The sequence below is a fragment of the Tachypleus tridentatus genome, chromosome 8, assembly GCF_004210375.1.
Source record: "Tachypleus tridentatus isolate NWPU-2018 chromosome 8, ASM421037v1, whole genome shotgun sequence".
NCBI classification, from domain to species: domain Eukaryota; kingdom Metazoa; phylum Arthropoda; class Merostomata; order Xiphosura; family Limulidae; genus Tachypleus; species Tachypleus tridentatus.
Window position 1 is genome coordinate 129569481 of NC_134832.1, and position 18954 is coordinate 129588434.

The 18954-nt window shown below is 35.7% G+C and overlaps 1 protein-coding gene across 2 annotated transcripts in view; it reads left to right on the plus strand.

The window, feature by feature from the left end:
- The first annotated feature begins 13942 nt into the window (after positions 1–13942).
- The window catches only part of LOC143223482 (uncharacterized), a 130116-nt gene continuing 125104 nt past the window's right edge, over positions 13943–18954 (plus strand). Inside the window, exon 1 of one of the 2 annotated variants that reach the window (XM_076451525.1) lies at positions 13943–14233. The gene's annotated coding sequence lies outside the window, so the exon portion shown is untranslated. The remainder of the gene's footprint in view (positions 14234–18954) is intronic. The other variant, XM_076451526.1, reaches the window with a different exon arrangement.

The window sequence follows — 18954 nt, forward strand, 5'->3', positions numbered from 1 at the left end:
ACAACGAGGGAACCAGTAAGGGTGAAGCCCTATGTGATGAAAGTCGTGATAAAGCAGGAAGTTGAGGCAATGTTAGTAGCTGGAACCATTGAGCCTTCAAATTCAGGTTATTATTCACCACTGGTAATAGTGAAGAACAGAGATGGCTCAAAGCGTTTCTGCATAAGGTTCTGCTTCTAGCATCGAGCTATGAAAAGTACCTGGCCTTAAGTAAAAGTTATTGTTAAATCCCATTGGACACTATATATAATGATGAGATAGCATGTATTACACCAGACGAATGTTACCGATTTAATTAAAAGGATGTCATTTGGACTAGTTAAGTCAGCAGCAACATTCAACCGCATGATACAGAAGATTTTGCATAAAATCACTGACATCGAGCATTACGTGGATGACATTCTATTCTGGCGCACACATCTGAATGGAAAAAATATCTTGAAGTTGCGTATTTGTACCTAAGAGATTTGCATCCCATCAGTCTTGCAAAAACTCTCATCTAAATTTACTTGTGTCCACAAATCCTCTCTTTGCATTCCTGTTTGAATATCCTTATTCTTTTTCTCAGCACAGGTGTGTAAAGAAGTATCTTCGTTTTTGCTGAAACTTTTTCAAAGAACGTTTTCTCCACTTACTTTGTTTATGTTTACACTTGATCATTATGAATTCACAATTCAACTTAAATTCTTTATTCATTGGAAGTGAGTGAAAATATAATTTACACCAATTAAATTGCCAACAATTCAATCCTTTATCTGTGGAAGATATGACAATCAGTGTCTAATGTGTGTTGAGGTGCATGATCTATTCCAACCACACAATTGCATTCATCTGCCTTTGATACTGATGATAATGGTTTTTATTCCTCCAGGTTTTACTTTGGTTTCCTCTACGCCTTCTGAATAACAAATCCAATGTTTTTCGGGTTTAAAGAACTTCATTACCTAGATGTATACCATTATTTTTCTTACCTCTCCCTATAATCTATTATGCATTCTGTTCTCTATTACATAACCTTTCCCTTCTCAATTTATTTGTTTCCCCCTATCCTGATGTTTCTGTTTGTGCCAACTCCTTTCTCAATCAACTTTGTTCACGCAATATCATGTCTCGTCTCTCCATTTGACTGATTTCTATCACCTTAGTTGTAATCACTCTCTCTTTTTCTTCCTTGACATCCAATATTTGGGTGTTTTTTTTGCTAATTTGGGGTGTATTCTTTGTCGATCCTTACCCGATTTAATATCCAAATTTCTCTAATTCTTTATTATCATTCTTATATATCCTTCCCCTCTTTACCTTATGGCTGAAGAATTTCTCCACTCCCTCTGACTAAATTTTGGGGGAAGCTAGACTTACTTGTTTCTTACTTGTTTGTTTTTTTTTAATCTTATGGGAAAGGACACTCTTCTTTCCCTAGTATGAGTAGTAGAAGGACTTTGGTTGGGTCCCTGATTCACTAAAATCACTGACTGAAGCTGTGCACTATCAATCTTTTCTCCCCTCCTTTGTCTTACATTTGTTCCAATTATATTCTTTCACACTTGTTCCTTGCTCTTATCCCTTCTCCTCCTAATTCTGCTCCAGTTTTCCAACCTTTCACCTCCTCCCATCCTTGTTCTGTCTGACATCTTACAAGCACAACTAACAGCTGATGACCATCTAGTGATTCTAGTAAGTTTGGAACTTTTGAAAGCTTATCTGTCACATTTTGTATATTTGTGGAAAAAAATTTGCTGCCAACAAATTGGTCATTTAGATACTGACCCAGAGCCTCTCCCTTCACTTCTCACCTCCACATCCTCTTTTTTTTCTCACCACATTTTTCTTCATCTCCCTTCCTATCCATCCTACCTTCAATGTTTAGAATTGGTGGTTTTTGGACCTATGGGAGAAATAAGTAGAGAAGTTCACGAACCTTTCTGTGTTATCACTCTTATCTCATAAAGATTTAACACTGATGCCCAGTCATTGAACTATCCTCCATTAATCATTTTTGGTTACCCCCAATATTCGGATAAAGGGCCTATTTCTCTATCTTTTGGTCTTTCCAACTTAACCTATGGATGGTCCACGTAGATGTTTGAGACGCTTTGCTGCACGTTCTTATAGCCCCAGTCTTACATTAGATTCATTCAAAGGGACTTTGCCAATTCCACACACTTCTTTTTGGAATAGTGTTAGCCCCTTACATATTCAATCCATCTTCATGATCTGGGACTACAGTTTTACTTCTATTGGCTTCTCCTCTGGAATCCTCAGATCATAATTTTCCTGCTTTGTGAAGCTGCTCACTTAGGGTGGCCTGTCAAAATATGCAAATCTTTCTTTTCCCCAACCTAATATTCACCTTTGACCCCCTTTCAACTCTCACTTCAGCCATATCCATTCTTCACCTCTATAATCACAAGATCTCGAGCATTTGATAACCAATGTGGATGCTTCTCTTTTTTCTTCCATACAGGAGGCTCTATCTTTTGATGACTATAATTTTTCTGGAGCTCTTCATTCCACTTGACTGTATCCCCTACAGTAGGGATTGTGTGACCAGTAATTTGTCCATGGATTCACTGTCCTTACAGATCTTCCTCCATCTCCCTGTCCTGAAGGATTTTGCTTGTTGGCTGGATTGTTCAAACACCACCTCTGGCGTTCTCTTGCCTCCTCCCAAGCTAAGGAGGTATGTTACACTTACCTTGGTGAAGGGTTTTACCACATGGTTCATCATCATTTAGTAGCACAAATTCACATGATAGATTTTAGAAGGCTGATTGCATACATTTCTCAGACAGAAATGTTTGACTACAAAGTCTGTGTATGTAGGTATTCATTAGAAATGCGTTTTAAGGTAAAGAAAATTTTAATGTCTGATCTATGGACACTGAAACTGACAATTTGAGTGCATCTTTAAGTTTGAATTGGAGGTATGCCTTGAAGTCTTATTTTTGTGAAGTCATACACTTATAGCCTCGTTTTCAAATGATAATCATTCTTGATTGTGTTGTGTACTGTTACCTGGGACACATAGATAGCTTTTGCTACTGATTTTTATATTCATGGAGTTTTGCCCGTTACAAAATGCATCACTTTACTTACCACTACAGGGATACAGCTTGTTGCATATCTATTTCTGGATTGTCCTGGTTGGCATTGTTAATCCATACTGCTTTGTTATCCAGTGTTATTAGGTACAGTCCCATCCTGGAAATACCCAACCTGAACGTATACAGGGTGTCCCCAAAAAATGTATATACACTTGGAATGATTATAAATACAATGTTTGTTAAGATATATCTAGGTTTTATAATCCAAGCTTAAGAAGACACGTGTAGAATCTTTCGAGTTATCGCAGGTGTTTGAACTGATTATATTCTGATCCAGGTACTGCTGATAACGTGAACAGATGGAATTGCAGACTTCACGAATCATTTCATTTGGTATTTGGATGTATTCTCTTTCAATTACTGCTCTCAGCTCATTGACTGTTGCAAGTTTTTTGCTATAAACTTTATCTTTGACGTACCCCTTATAAAAAAGTCCAGAGGTGTGAGGTCTGGTGAACGTGAGGGAAATTCAGTGCTACCTCTTCGCCCACTCCATCTGTTCAGCAAACTTTCGTCAAGATAGGCTCTCACATTACGATGGTAGTGGAGAGGTGCTCCATCTTTCTGGAAATAAAACTCCTCATCTCTAAATTGTTCTCGAACATATGGCACGACAGATTCTTGCAGCATGTTCAGATAAACGAGACCAGTGGCTCTGTTTTCGAAAAAGAATGGTCCAATTACGCCCAACGCTGATAATCCACACCACACTGTAACCTCTGGTAAGTTTACGTGGTGTTCAACCGTAACATGCGGGTTCTGAGGTGCCCAGTAGGTGCAATTGTGGCGATTAACTGAGCCATTTAAGTTAAATGTGGCCTCATCGCTATAGACAATCTTGTTTGGAAACTGTGCATCCTCTACAGATTTTGCCAGTTACCACTCGCAAAATTCAACTCTCCGCTCAGGATCATCTTCATTGAGGGCGTGGACAAATGCTGGAATAAAACGTTTCCAATGAACGCACTTCAATATGCAATGGACGCTCAATTTTGGGATTTCTGTCTCATGGGTTGTTTGCTAAACAGATTTTCTTGGAGATCGGTGGAGACTTTGCAACAGCTCTGCTTCTCGTGTGGGAATGGTGGACGACCACGGTTTTCCAGAACGCCCTTTATGGACGTCTTGAACTGTTCCATTTGTTTCAAACCTCTCTCTGATGCGAGTAATAGTGAGTCGCGTTGGTGAATCTGTTTGAAACTCCCTTCTAAACCGTCTTTGCACTTCAGATACATTCTTGCATTTTCAGAAGCACTTTAAGATAAATTTCCTTTTCTCAAAGCTTAGTGTTGCTATACCTGTGAGAAAAGAAAATGTGAGTGAGTCATAATCATTCAAAGTGTGTATACATGTTTTTGAGACACCCTGTATTTATGATTTACTTATATCAATATGTTGTATTGGAAAGGGCTGTTACATAATCTCCCAAAAAGTGATCAGTTTTTATAGTAGTATCATACTACCTACAAAACCCCAAAGTAGGTCAAAATATAGTTCTAATATATGTCATTCAACAAATTCTACAACAAATTGATGTTTATCGTATTTGTCATACAACTTGCTAATTTTCGTATTCAGAATCATTTTAATATAACGTAGTTAAACCTCTGTATATGCACATTTTTAATAACTGTTTTTCACAGTTTCTACAAAAAGTTGTCATTGATTCATAATTTCATCTCGTCAAGAATGTTAGAGCATAAAGTCAGATTGATTAACTTATTACAGGAAGGACTGTCTAAACCTGAATAACATAGAGGTAAGTAGAAAAGCTCAAGTTACAAAGATCAAAATACTCAATGAAAGTACACTCTTCTGAAAAGAAAACTGGTATTTAATGTTCACTGCAGTGAAATTTGAATTTAAAGAGACTGAGGCACTGGTACCAAGATGTTGTCCACATTTTTCAAATTATAAGCACTCTAAGAGTCGTAAAACGTGACTGTCAGTCCCATTATTCGTTGGTTAAAAAAAAAAAAAAGATTTGACTAAGACATGACTAACTGCCTTCCATATAGTCTTGCCCGGCATGGCCAAGTGTGTTAAGGCGTTCGATTCGTAATCCGAGGGTCGCAGGTTCGAATCTCGGTCGCACCAAACATGCCCTTTCAGCCGCGGGGGCGTTATAATGTGACGGTGAATCCCACTATTTGTTGGTAAAAGAGTAGCCCAAGAGTTGGCGGTGGGTAGTGATGACTAGTTGCCTTCCCTCCAGTCTTACACTGCTAAATTAGGGACGGCTAGCGCAGATAGCCCTCCAGTAGCTTTGCACGAAACTCAAAACAAACACGCCCTCTAGTCTTACACTACTAAATTAGGGACGAAATTCAAAAGCAAGCAAACAAACCTTTAAAGTTGTAAACCTACATTTTTATATCCTTACCTGTTGTGGTATCTATAAACTGATCATACGACAACAAATCAATCATTTCACATATAGCACTTCGGTAAGACAATTGGAAAAGCTCTTCCAGTTTTTTTCCAAGTTCAACTAAGGTATCTTGTTTTCCACAGTTCTCTGCTCTAGAACTTTGCTTTGGATATTTATTTTCTTCTCATGTATCACTCCGTTGGATAAGACAACTACCAATTCCGATAGATCACATAGTTCTCAGCAAAATAGTTGATTAATGTTGTTAAAGCTAATCTTTTTAAATGTACAGAACATTATTAATTCCTTGTTGTTCATAGTTCCATACATTCACTGAGTTTGAAATGCCTACTATAGTTACTTCCCATCATAGTCCATTGGGTGATTTTGTTTCTGAACAGCAATTAGTATTGATAAGTTTGGAGCGATCCAGGAAGGATCTACAGTTACAGACGGCACAATAGTGGTGGTAACAGGTGTGGATCTAACAGGTTTTCCTATTCAATATTTTATAGTAAATGTTCAACTAAGCTGGAATACTTAGACAGATGCAGAGAGGTATGAATGGTTTATTTTTACATTTACTGATTTATTTTTCAAATGTTTAATTTTATTGTTAATGTTTCTTCTGCAATTATTTGTTCTCTTTTGGTACTTTGATTGATGTCAGTTTTTACTTCGTCAGTCTTCGTGTTGTATTTCACCTGCGCACCTCCAATATAGTTATCTTAAATCATATTTGTTTTTGTTTTTAATTCTTTAAAGATTGCGTTTCTTTCTTTTAATCGCTATCTTACATTACCGACCCTATCTAGTTAGTTTTATTTTATTCTATATCTCTTCTAAGTCTTCTTTTATTTTTTCCCTCTTCCTTCTGGTTATTTTGTAAATTATCCTTCGCATTTCTTCTTGACCTTTTTCTAATGCTCGGTCTCTTTATGGTTGCTCTTCTTTCCACTGTTTCATTATCTCCAGCAATTTTTTCAAATCTCGGTTCGTGCTTTCGCTGTCATTTTGATGTTCAAACTTTGTCAAAGCTCCACTTTATTTTTGTCAAAAATAACCTTACTTCTGACACCATTATTGTATTCCGTTGTTAGACAGGTTCTTTCGGATTATGTGGTAGAATTTTTTTTTTTGTTTGGGAATTTCGCACAAAGCTACTCGAGGGCTATCTGTGCTAGCCGTCCCTAATTTAGCAGTGTAAGACTAGAGGGAAGGCAACTAGTCATCACCACCCACTCTTGGGCTACTCTTTTACCAACGAATAGTGGGATTGACCGTCACATTATACTCCCCCACGGTTGGGAGGGCGAGTATGTTTAGCGCGACGCGGACTCGAACCCGCGACCCTCGGATTACGAGTCGCACGCCTTACGCGCTAGGCCATGCCGGGCCAATGTGGTAGAAATATTGCGAAGTTTATATATTATTCAATATATAAAAATATATTATTCAATAATGTTTCTTACAGGATAAGTTTATTAGTGGACTTAACTTTATAAACAATATTTCAACAAAAATATTTATCAGGATTGTACCGTGTTTTAGCTCCCCATAAGTTAGTATGTAATTTTCTTTTTAATATTGTGTTTTTCATAGTTCTCAATTTAGGTATAGTGATTCACATTAGTAAGTTACTTAACTTTCCTTATCTATTCCAAACGTCAATGTATTCATTAATTGGCTGTTATACGAGTTTTAGGAGAAAGATAATTTGTGACATTATGAGCGAGATAGTTGTTTTTCTTGTCCGTAAATTGGGTGACAGCTGAGGACTTCCTCGTCCTTTGAATCTAGTATACTATGAATGCATAAGTCGTTTACAGAACCTAAACCATGAGCAACACTGGTTTTCTTTTAACATTACTCTTTTTGTTTTTAAAACTAGATTTGCTCCGACTTAACACATCATATTAGATTTTTCAGAGAGCTTAAGAAGTTAAAAGGCCTTGAGAGCAAATTTTTAAGTTTAATTTAATTTAACATTTGTTTAACTTTAATGTTTTCCTTTAGTGGACTGGTTTTAAATTAATTTTGGATCGTGGTACAAGAAGAAGATGAGGTTTACTTAAACGTTAGGATTCACTTTATTTTAATTTCACTTTAACGTGACTTGTCAGGTCTGTTTTATTTGATTTAATGTAGCTTACAAGGGGAGAAACTTGAACTGGTAAGATAAGCTATTAAAGTTCTCTAATATCTTTGACGCCCTTTCAGTGACACAGCAATATATCTGCGGACTTATAACGCTAAAAACCGGAATATTTGGCACTCATGGTTGGCGGAGTACAGATAGCCAGCTTATTATGTTGCTTCGTATTTAACTAACTAACAATGTCTCTTGCCAGTTTTACATTGTCAATAAACACATCTTTCCCTGTTGTAGTGTTCTCTTTTATATTGTATTGTGTTCCGTTTTTGTGTCCAATAAAGATTTTTCGAATTGTGCAGTTGTGTCCCGTCTCTTTTCGCACAGCAAACCTCGTCGGCGTGCAGGGATAAACACACTCAGTTACTTAGTGTCATTAAATTTCCGGTTAGTGAGTCCAAACTGATTCCACGAGCATGTAGAATAAAATGAAAATAAAATTGTAACTTATCTTGAAACTTTTGGTATTTTATCATTTGAAATATATATATATACATATATATACACACACATAATAATCAACAAACAAAGACGAAATTTTTAGTGAATGTTAACTCCTACTGAACAAAAGTAATACTTTTGGGGCATTGATTATAGCGAAATAATGCTGGCAGTCGTATTTTGGGGAAAAAAAACAAGCAAACGAAAACAGTGTTAGAGTAGCAAGTCACTGGACTACTTCGTAGACATAACACAAATAATGGATTGTGTAGCTTGTCAGGGAAAAAAAAATCCAGAAGTAACCATTAAGTCCACCTTAGACTCGAACACATAATCACACGTTTCGTTATTGTTTCAGACTTATTTGAATGTTAGGTTGGATGCGCAAAATCTGTTTGTTTGTAATTAAGAACGAAGCTACACAATGGGCTATCAGTGCTATGCACACCAGGAGTATCGAAACACGTTTTCTAGAGTTGGAAGTCCGCTGTGCTACTTGGGAGGAGACTATACGAAGTTAGAAATTTAGATGTCATGACACAAATGGTTTGTTTGTTTGTTTGAATTTCGCGCAAAGCTACACGAGGGCTTTTTGCGTTAGCCATCCGTAATTTAGCAGTGTAAGACTAAAGGGAAGGCAGCTAGTCATCACCACTCACCACCAATTCTTGGGTTATTATTTTATTTTACCAACGAATAGTGGGATTGACCGGCCAGTATAATGCCCCCACGGCTGAAAAGCCGACCATTTTCGGTGTGACGGGGCTTCGAACCCGCGACCCTCGGATTACGAGGTGAGTGCCTTCACCACCTGGCCATGCCGGGCCTACACAAACGGCTTAATACGCAGTGTGCAAATAATTTGTGAAAATCATAGAACATATTAGAGCTTATTATGTTACAGATGACTTGATATTAGCCTGATCACATTGACAGGAGGTTTACATAAGTTTTAGGTGATTCGTTGGAAACTGTAGTGACCATCAGGAAAGTTTTAACTGCTACTTATTCAATAAATGTAAGTAGATGTATCTATCCTTACTTCGTCTTGATTTAATATTGGGTTCCATCAAACGTTAGCGCACAGTTTTCATTGTCATAAGTTTTTGTAAAAAAACTAAAACAAAATTGCGTTCTGGTGACACAGCGAAGTCTGAGGGCTACTGACGATAAAAATCGAGTTTCGATGTACCTTTGGTCAGGACACAAATAGACCTTATGTAGCTTTGTGCTTAAAAACAAGTAAACAAAAAATATTAAAAATGTATATATTGATTATGTTTACAACGTAGTTATCGTAATTAATGTTAAGTTGAAAGGGAAATAAACATGCGAGAGGTATATTTAAAATTGGTAGATGTAAAGATAAAAAGAGAAATTTAATGCCTGGTGTTCATAACAACAACAACAATCTCACTTATAGTCTTAACGATTAAGAGCCAGTATAATAATCAATAATGTTTGTACTTGACTGTACTTTCACGTTAACGATGAGGACAACAAACATGTTTTGTAGAAGCTTACAAACAAAACAAACAGCTGGTCCTTAAAATAACAGAAAACTTGAACGAGGATTTTTGTTTCCCACTGAGCAATAACTGAAAAATCAAAGTATGATACTATTGATTAACTTACATAAAAACAGAAAGGCTTGCAATATGAGGGTTGTGGAATCGAATTGCGCTACCGAACAAGCTTGCCCTTTCAGACATGAGATTTTTATACTTGTGACGGTAGATACTGTTATTCTTTGATAAAGAGTAGCCTGCTAGTTGGTGATGGATCGTGTTTACGAACCGCCTTTCCTCTATTCTTTCATTTTCAAATTAGTAAGATGATTAGCGGTGTTCGATTCGCAATCTGAGGGTCGAAGTTTCGAATCCCTGTCACACCAAACTCACTCGCTCTTTCAGCCGCAGGGCATTTTAAAGTGCATTTAATCCCACTATTCGTTGGTAAAAGAGTAGCTGAAGAGTTGGCGGTCGGTGGTGATGAATAGCTGTCTTCCCTGTAGTCTTACACTATTGAATTAGGGACGCCTAGCGCAGATAGCTCTCATGTAGCTTTGCTCGAAATTAAAAAAACAGAGACACAAACACTTGAAAGTTACGGACAACTAGCGCAGGTCGTCTTGGGGCCTGCTTTGTGCAAAATAAGAATAAAAGTGTATAAAGGTAAAAGTGATTATTACTGTTAATGTGATTATGCAGAGAGAAATTTGACGAAAAAGTAATACGTTATTTATCTAAGCTCCACAGAGGAGCGTAATAAAGGCAAAAACAAACAAAGAAAAAGACAAGGATAGCCAGTATTGTATTATATTGGATTACGTCAGAAATATGTGCTATAACGAAAAATACAAAAAAAAAGTTGCATTGTTGTATATTTTTAAATATACCACTATACCTGATAATTTATTGTACCAAAAACATTTATGCGTGGATTCTCTTAAAATTGCTTATACGTTATATTATACATATATATTATAATAATTTCACATAAATTCTCTAGAAATAGATCGTCGAAAGTTATTTAGCTTTATGTAGGAAACTTCATCGTTATCATAATCAAGTGTGCCGTAAGATGAATCTGCCGAATAAAAGTTATTTGATTATCTGATATTTTCTTTTGGTTTTTGTACGTATATATACATATCAGTGTATTTTATTTATTTAAGCGCAAAGCTACACAACAAGCTATTTGTGCTCTGTCCAGCGTGTAGAATCGAGCCTGGGATTTTAGCGTTGCAAGTCCCACTGAGGGGCACAAACACACGTCAGACTCAACTTCCTATTTGATGAAGTAATACATTTTCTCAGGATGCGTGTGTTATACGTTGAGGCCCCCTCATGGCCAGGTGGTTAAGGCACTCGGTTCGTAATCTCAAGGTCGCGGGTTCGAATTCCCGTCACACCAAACATAGTTGCCCCTTCGGCCGTGAGGATGTTATAATGTTACGGTCAATGCCACTATTCATTGGTAAAAGAGTAGCCCAGGAGTTAGTGGTGGGTGATGATGACCAGCTGCCTTCCCTCTAGTCTCATACTACTAAATTAGGGATAGCTAACGCAGATAGCCCTCGTGTAGTTTTGCGCGAAATTCAAAACAAACCAAACCAACTAGACATTGAGCGTTTTATTTGTCCATCTAGATGTAACGGAACAAATGTAAAATTGGATGTACCGCAAAAATATTAAGAATGTGAAAAAATATTGGCATAAAAAACTCGAAATTTTAATGAAATAATTGTGTTTAGAAATTATAATAGTTTTAGCTGAATTAGCATGCTAAGCAATTACGTTGTTACGAATCACATTTGTAACTTTCACGACGTATTGACCCATTTCCAACTGATTTTGTTCTGCTTTACGACTTGTGCCCTCATCTGTATAGGTATCTAATAATGACAAATTGGTTCGTCATCGCGCTGGAAATACAGTCATTTCAGTCGTAACGGCATGAATAAAGTAAAAAACTTCAGTCGAAATTTCACGATATAATTAACCAATTTATAGAGTTCGTTTCTGTATCAGGTTTAATGATTAAGTATCTTCAATTGGCCTGGCATGGCCAAGCGTGTTAAGGCGTGCGACTCGTAATCTGAGGGTCGCGGGTTCGCATCCCGGGCGCGCCAAACATGCTCGCCCTTTCAGCCGTGGGGGCGTTATAATGTGCGGTCAATCCCACTATTTGTTGGTACAAGAGTAGCCCAAAAGTTGGCGGTGGGTGGTGATGACTAGCTGCCTTCCCTCTAGTCTTACACTGCTAAATTAGGCACGGCTAGCACAGATAGCCCTCGAGTTAGCTTTGTGCGAAATTCAATAACAAACAGCAAACAAACAAGTATCTTCAAAAATAAGTTTCAGCGAAAATAAATGCTTTATTTTAGTGAAAAGAGCTTAAAATTGTAAGTTATGAGAAAATAATTGTAAATATTGTAAATTACGGAACTCCAGATAGGAGCACTCAAAAATAAATGAATCCAGTGCTGCTTAAATGCACATTGATTAGAATTTTCATAAGACAATAAGTTTAGATTGGAAGTATTATATGATACCATTTAAACACGAATATTTAAAAAAGAAGGGAAAAAACTAAGAAAAAGAAAATTATGCAGAATTGAAATATTTAAAAATTTAGTCTATTCGAAACACTTTTCGAAGTTCCTCCTATATTGACAGGTCAGGTGGTAAGTGCGCTCGACTCGTAACATGAGGGACGCGGGTTCGAATCTCCGTCACATCAAACACTTTCGCCCTCACAGCCGTGGGGGTATTATAATGTGACGCTCACTCCCACTGTTCGTTTGGTAAAAGAGTAACCCAAGAGTTGGCGGTGGGTGGTGATGACTAGCTGCCCTCCCTCTAGTCTTATACTGCTAAATTGGGGATGGCCATCTAAGATAGTCCTCGTGTAGCTTTGCACGAAACGTAAAACAAACAAAGAAACAAAAAAAAAAAAAGTAATCCTAAATTGGTCCTCAAGATCACAAAGACATCACTAAGATGAAAGGCAGTTAATCAACGGCCCGTACACCGAACTTTGGAGCTACTCTAATTGAATAGTGGGATTTTTCAAACTCACCCATGCCCTCAAAGTACAAAGCGAAATGTTGTAGTAAGAAAATAAGAACACTGGTTTCTCAGATTCATTGTCCGGTATGTCACCAACTAAGTAATGTTCGAACTTGACCTGACTGTAGATGAAACGTGTTATAAAATTGTACTTTTATAATCGTAAAAGTAAAAATGGAAGTCTTAAGTTGTTTGCCAGATGTGTGTCCCAGTGGCTTAGTAATAAGTTTGAGGGCTTATAATGTTAAAAACCGGGTTTTGATACTCGTAGTAGGTAAGGCGCAAATATCCCATTGTGTATCTTTATGCCTAACAATAATCAGGGTTAAAGCTGGTATGGCTAGGTGGTTAAGGGTGAGGGTTCAAATCCCCATCACCCTAAACGGGGCGTTGTCAATATAAGTATGTTACTGATTATTACTTACATTAATACCACGGAAAAGAAAGTTTGTAAAAGAAAAGAATGAGAAAAGTGTATGATCTCGACTATGACTTATATGTTAATTTTGTGTTCAAAAAAATTATCTCACAATCTTGTCCTGCTCTTGGTTGAGCTAGAAACAAGGGACTCGGTGAGTAGTATAATGATGCAACTTCTGTTTATACAGATTTCTAAATTATTACCCAGCATGCACCAAAAATCTTAATGTACTCGAACACTTACATCCTTCTAAGCTAGCGCTAGTATATATTTTAAGAACTACTCAAAACATACAGTTTTGGTCACTAGGTAGCGCGACATGTTCAATACTGGAATGAGGAACATTTTGCGCTTAGGTATTGGACAGTATTACACTCATTAAGATTACACAATACCGTCGAGAAAATTTTAAGTCATTGAAAAAACTCATTTTGAAGAACTTTTATTATCATAAACAACGCACAGAGAAACATAAAACTGTTTAAGTCTGCATATCTGTGGAAAGAGTGTAACTAACTGATCTTGTTTCCTGTTTGTTTTTGTTTTATGGCGCCTAGTGGCACTATACATTTAAAAAATATATATATTTACATACGAAACTTAATATGTTAGAATATTTTACCAAGCTAAAACAATAATATCAAACACCAGTTTTATCATTTTGAGAAAGCACTAACATAAAAATAAAAAATTTAAAGACTTAAATTTATATGTTGAAATTGGTGTACATAATTTGTATAAAAAGTATTTATTTCCTTGTTCACCGAATTTCACGCATAGCTACTCTAGATGTCTCTAGTTTAGAAGTGATAGACTAGACGGATGCCAGCTAGTCAGCGTCAACACACCACTAATCGTCTACTACTAGGCTACTGTTTACCAACAAAAGTTGGGGTGTTTCAGAACATTATAACTCTCCCACAGTTGAAAGGATAATCATATTCGGTGACAGGATTTGAACTCGTAACCCTGAGTTTGCGAATCGGGTTTCATATAATGACTGGAAAAAATGCGTTGAGAGACAATCTAGAAAAAGTCTAATGTTCTTTTTTTTCAACCGAGTGCTCATGAAAACGAAGAAAAATAATGTTGAAGTATTGACAATTCAAGTAAATCATAAAAAAGAAAAGAGAGTTCAGATTTTCTTCAAATACCTCCAGTGATTTAGCGGTAAGCTTAAGGACATATATCTTTAAAATTCATGGTTTAATCCCCTTGTGAACATGGAACAAATAGCTTATTGTTTAACTTAGCGCTTTTAAACAAATTACTATTCTTTAAAACTTTCGGAACACATTGATCAAATTACAAAACTTCTTTGTTTGTTTTTCACAGCGTAGGACCATCAGAGGTTTCATTCACATTTTGTTTTTCATTTATCATCCCATGTTTTTAATTTCATTAGGGTTACAAATTAAAGAAATACTTTCTATCTCCTTGTCTTTTCCCTCTATTCAACAAGTACCACACTTTTGGATTTATAAACGTACTCTATAACTTTAAATATGCATTCTAAAAATAGTAGTAGTTGTAACAACAGAATAAATTATTTTGTTTCTGATATTTGTGCAAAACTACATAATGGCTATCGCCAACTCTTGGATTTTCTGACTGAATAGTGGGATTATATTTCACAGTCATAATGGTCAACTAAAAATTGACAAGATTTAATACTTTAAATTTAACGAAAAATAAATTATGGTGGTTTTGTAACACCTTATTAAGATGTGCAATATTTTTGTGGGCTTTGCGTTTAAGTTGTTAATTTTGATTTTCTAATTATTTCTAGTTTTTTTTCTAGAGAGCAATTTTATGTCGTGCTAGGACTAGAATATTCTTGAAAGTGTAGAAAACGATACTAGATTTGAATAACATAACATTGGTTTTAAGAAATTATGGTGGTTTTGTAACACCTTATTGAGAATGCAATATTTTTGTGGGCTTTGCGTTTAAGTTGTTAATTTGGATGTTTTAATTATTTCTATTTTTTTTCTAGAGAGCAATTTTATGTCGTGTTAGGACTAGAATATTCTTGAAAGTGTAGAAAACGATATTAGATTTGAATAACATAACATTGGTTTTAGGGAGATCCTGCTAAAGGAAATTATTGCTTAAATATTGAGGCATCAAGTTAGATCGGCACAGTAAATTTCCAGTATGTGTTTTCAGCCTGGCATGGCCAGGTGGGTTAAGGCGTGAGACTCATAATCTGAGGGTCGCGGGTTCGCATTCTCGTTGCAACAAACATGCTCGCTCCCTTCAGCCGTGGGGGCGTTATAAATGTGACGGTCAATCCCAATATTCGTTGGTAAAAGAGTAGCCCAAGAGTTGGCGGTGGGTGGCGATGACTAGCTGCCTTCCCTCTAGTCTAGCGCAGATAACCCTCGAGTAGCTTTGCGCGAAATTGAAACAAAGTATGTGTTTTCAGCGAAGTACCACGATGAGATGAGAGAAGTGTTCTACGTAAGAGAAAATTAGTACGTAGTGGAAACACTACTGAGACTTTTTTTTTTTAAGTAACGCCTATTTTTAGTTGAAACTTATATCAGCTGTAGTTGTGGAAATTAGAAAAATAAAAGCCTTTATTTATTATTAAGCGGAATGAAATTTGCATTATTATTATTTTTTTACCGAATAATACAAAAACTCGCTCAGTAATAGGCAACGTTACAACATTTGTGTGAATAGTGGAATTATTTTCGTACAAATGAATTAAAATCTACTCTCAATTTGAAGATAACATATGTTCAAAGCGTAGTAGAAAAGTTTCTGGAAATGCTGAATCTCAAAACGAAAAGGCTGAAAAGAAAAAGGTAAATGATAAAAAATGAACAAGAAACATGAAACAGGAAAATGGAAATAACAGGAAGTTAAGAGAGGAAGAGATATAATATTTACAGTAAAATCAAGAATAAAAACAATTTGATAGAAAGTAAGATCGAAAAAGCCGTAAAAATGTAGAGATCTGTGTAAAAAACTAGAGGAGATGTATCGTAGAATTATATATATTAAAGAAAGAACCAAAAAAAAGAAATATATGTAACTTATATTGCCAAATGTGTGTCGCGAAAGTCTTACCTTTTTCTGAATTTGTAGAAGATTCTCGATCGTAAAATCAACAATGTGCAATGTACGTGTGAAATATACCAGTATTGTTGCTTTAGCTGAAATGTCTATAAAACCTTCTTTCAAGCTTAATGAAGATAACCAACACAACACGCTAGGAGACACTTTAATAACATTGTTGGTCTGCTACACTCAGTATACTATAAATCTCGGAAGCTACAATTGTGATTAAAACTTAACGTAAAGCTATAGATATTTGACCAGGAACGTTTATAGATTTAGAATATTACAAACCGTTTAACTTCAGTGAATTAACTTCGGACGTTAGTACTTCTACGAGAAAAGTCAGTTTATAAACGGCGTGAGGCTCGCCATTTAGCGAAGTGTAACAATATCAATGTAGAATTCGCTCCTTGTGAACCGTCGATAAAATGATCAGTTCTTGACCAGATAGAAGACTCAATATTGTTTGTAGGTTTGTAAAACTTTTGTAACAACCGCTATCATAAATTGTGTTGTTGTTTGTACGTTAAAATATATTTGTTTTAAGAAAGAAAATTCTGTGTATGAATTTTGTTGGCAAATATTACAAACTTCATAAATATCAACGTTAAATTGACTTCTAAATTCAAATTTCCGGTTATTTGAAAGACTCATCCGAGATACGTTATAATGTGTAAAACGTTATACTTTCAGAGTCACTGCGACCATGAAAATAATATTATTTGCATAACCTGGACGCTAAGGTATTAAGAAGACACTAGAGAGAATACGAGTATACTTCTACAGGGTTGGATTGTGAAAATCTCTAAGGAATTTGTGCGTAATTATATGAACTATGCTGTAAGCAAAACAGACCATGAAGAAAACAACATAGGTAATTACAACACTATTGTGTAGCAGCATCACTTAGATGAGTTGTCGTTAATGTACTTTGTCTTCTGCCTGGGAATAACAGTAGGAAAAAGTATAACTTGTTGGTGATAAGACTATTTCACCAACTTACGGCACCATGTGCTCTTTCTAACTAGAAGGAGAAACTGTAACAAGTTCGCCAGTCTATTTATTTCAAACTTTATGATGCTTATGGAACTTCTATTAGATTAGTTTTGTTTGCAAAAACACGTGAACTCCTTAAAATAATAATAATAAAAAGACCTGGATGACAGCCCTGAATTCCACTTTTGGTGGAATTATGGAGAGATACATGAGTACATTTTGAAATGAATTATAATGAGTTGTCAAACAGCAATAAATAAAGTGTAGACAACACATCAGCCAACATCGCTGATGTTTGAGAGAGAACTCAAAGTGTCATTGGACCTACTCTACTCACAAGTCGAGGACAGTCACTCAGCACAGTCCTATTCAGAGACTGATGTGAGACTAAGAAACACTGTTGACAACATACGCGACTTTACCAGTGAAATACTTAAATTAGTTAGTGATAAAATGAAGAGTCGCTATCATTAAATGCTACTAAGACTCAATTTCATTGTGATAATATAATATAGCTATACAATCCAAGCCGCAAGAAAGAACGTCCTCCAAAGTTAAGTGGATTTTGGAAAAGACGAATGAATGATATGGTCAATACAACCCACAAAAGAATAGGCAATCTATAATGGTGTTTGGAAATTCATCAGTGCTGTTGCGGTTAACTTCAGACAAAAATTCAGTAAAACAACCTGCCGGATAGTCCAAAGTTCCTGTCGATTGTTAATTCAAGGGATGGAGCCATTAATGAATTAGTTGTCAACTCCTCAAGTTTTAATAAAGGAGAAGGGGCATCCTATCTTCCTATGATAAACCATGGAAAAGAACACCAACACGAGATGGGTACTTGACAGTTTACGCACAGTAAAATTTCAAAGAAATGTTTTGTTTTGCTATTTAAAATTGCTATGACACTTTGTTATGACAGTAACTGTAATTACTGTATTTATGTTAACATTGCTAATTGTTAAGAATTACTTTATTGTTGATACGTACCATTGTCTTCTTTCTTTAATAAGATTGTTCGAGTGACTTCACAATCCATGCAGTAGTTAACGTAGTAGGCAACGTTTCTAATTATAGAAGTTTCTTTTCTTTTAGCTGGGGGAAGTGTATTACACCAGTTGAAACTGAAACTGTTTGAATAATAGTGAGCCTACGCTAAGTGAGACGAGAATAGATAGTTGATTGATTATTGAGGTACTAGTTAGTTCAGCATTTTGCATTAGCGTTTTCAGCAAAGTATTATAGGTACTGGTTGAAATTATAATTAATTAATTATTAGGTAAAATGGTTTGTATTGAAGAGTTTTGATTGTGGAGTTAGGCTTACCGTTAGATATGTGAAGCTTCTTCAAGTTGTAGAACAAGGGATGGATATTTCATCATACGAGTCAATACGATGCGAATCTAGGTACAAAGGTTTTTCCAACGGTTTTGTATAAAGTTCTACAGCCTTTTCTGTAATTTATTATCTTATTACTAACATTGTCTTATTTAAGTGCTTCACATTTTACAGTGATTTTTTACAAATTCAAAGGTTTGATCAACTAAATGACAGTTGAGAATAGAAGTAAAATAAAAAAATATCTTTTGTTATTGTTAATTTATGTTACTTTCATATAATGTTTTTGATAAAAGAAGTGAAGACAACATGTAGTGCTCAATACTCGTTTTCCTTTATTGAATCATTTATTTTTAACAAGAATACTTTATTAGAAATTGTGTTTTTTTCTCTATAAAAACTTATAACGTTTACAAAAAGTTCGCCAAATTTCGTGATTATACATACGTTGTATCACAGATTCATGACGTAATACTCGTATTGCT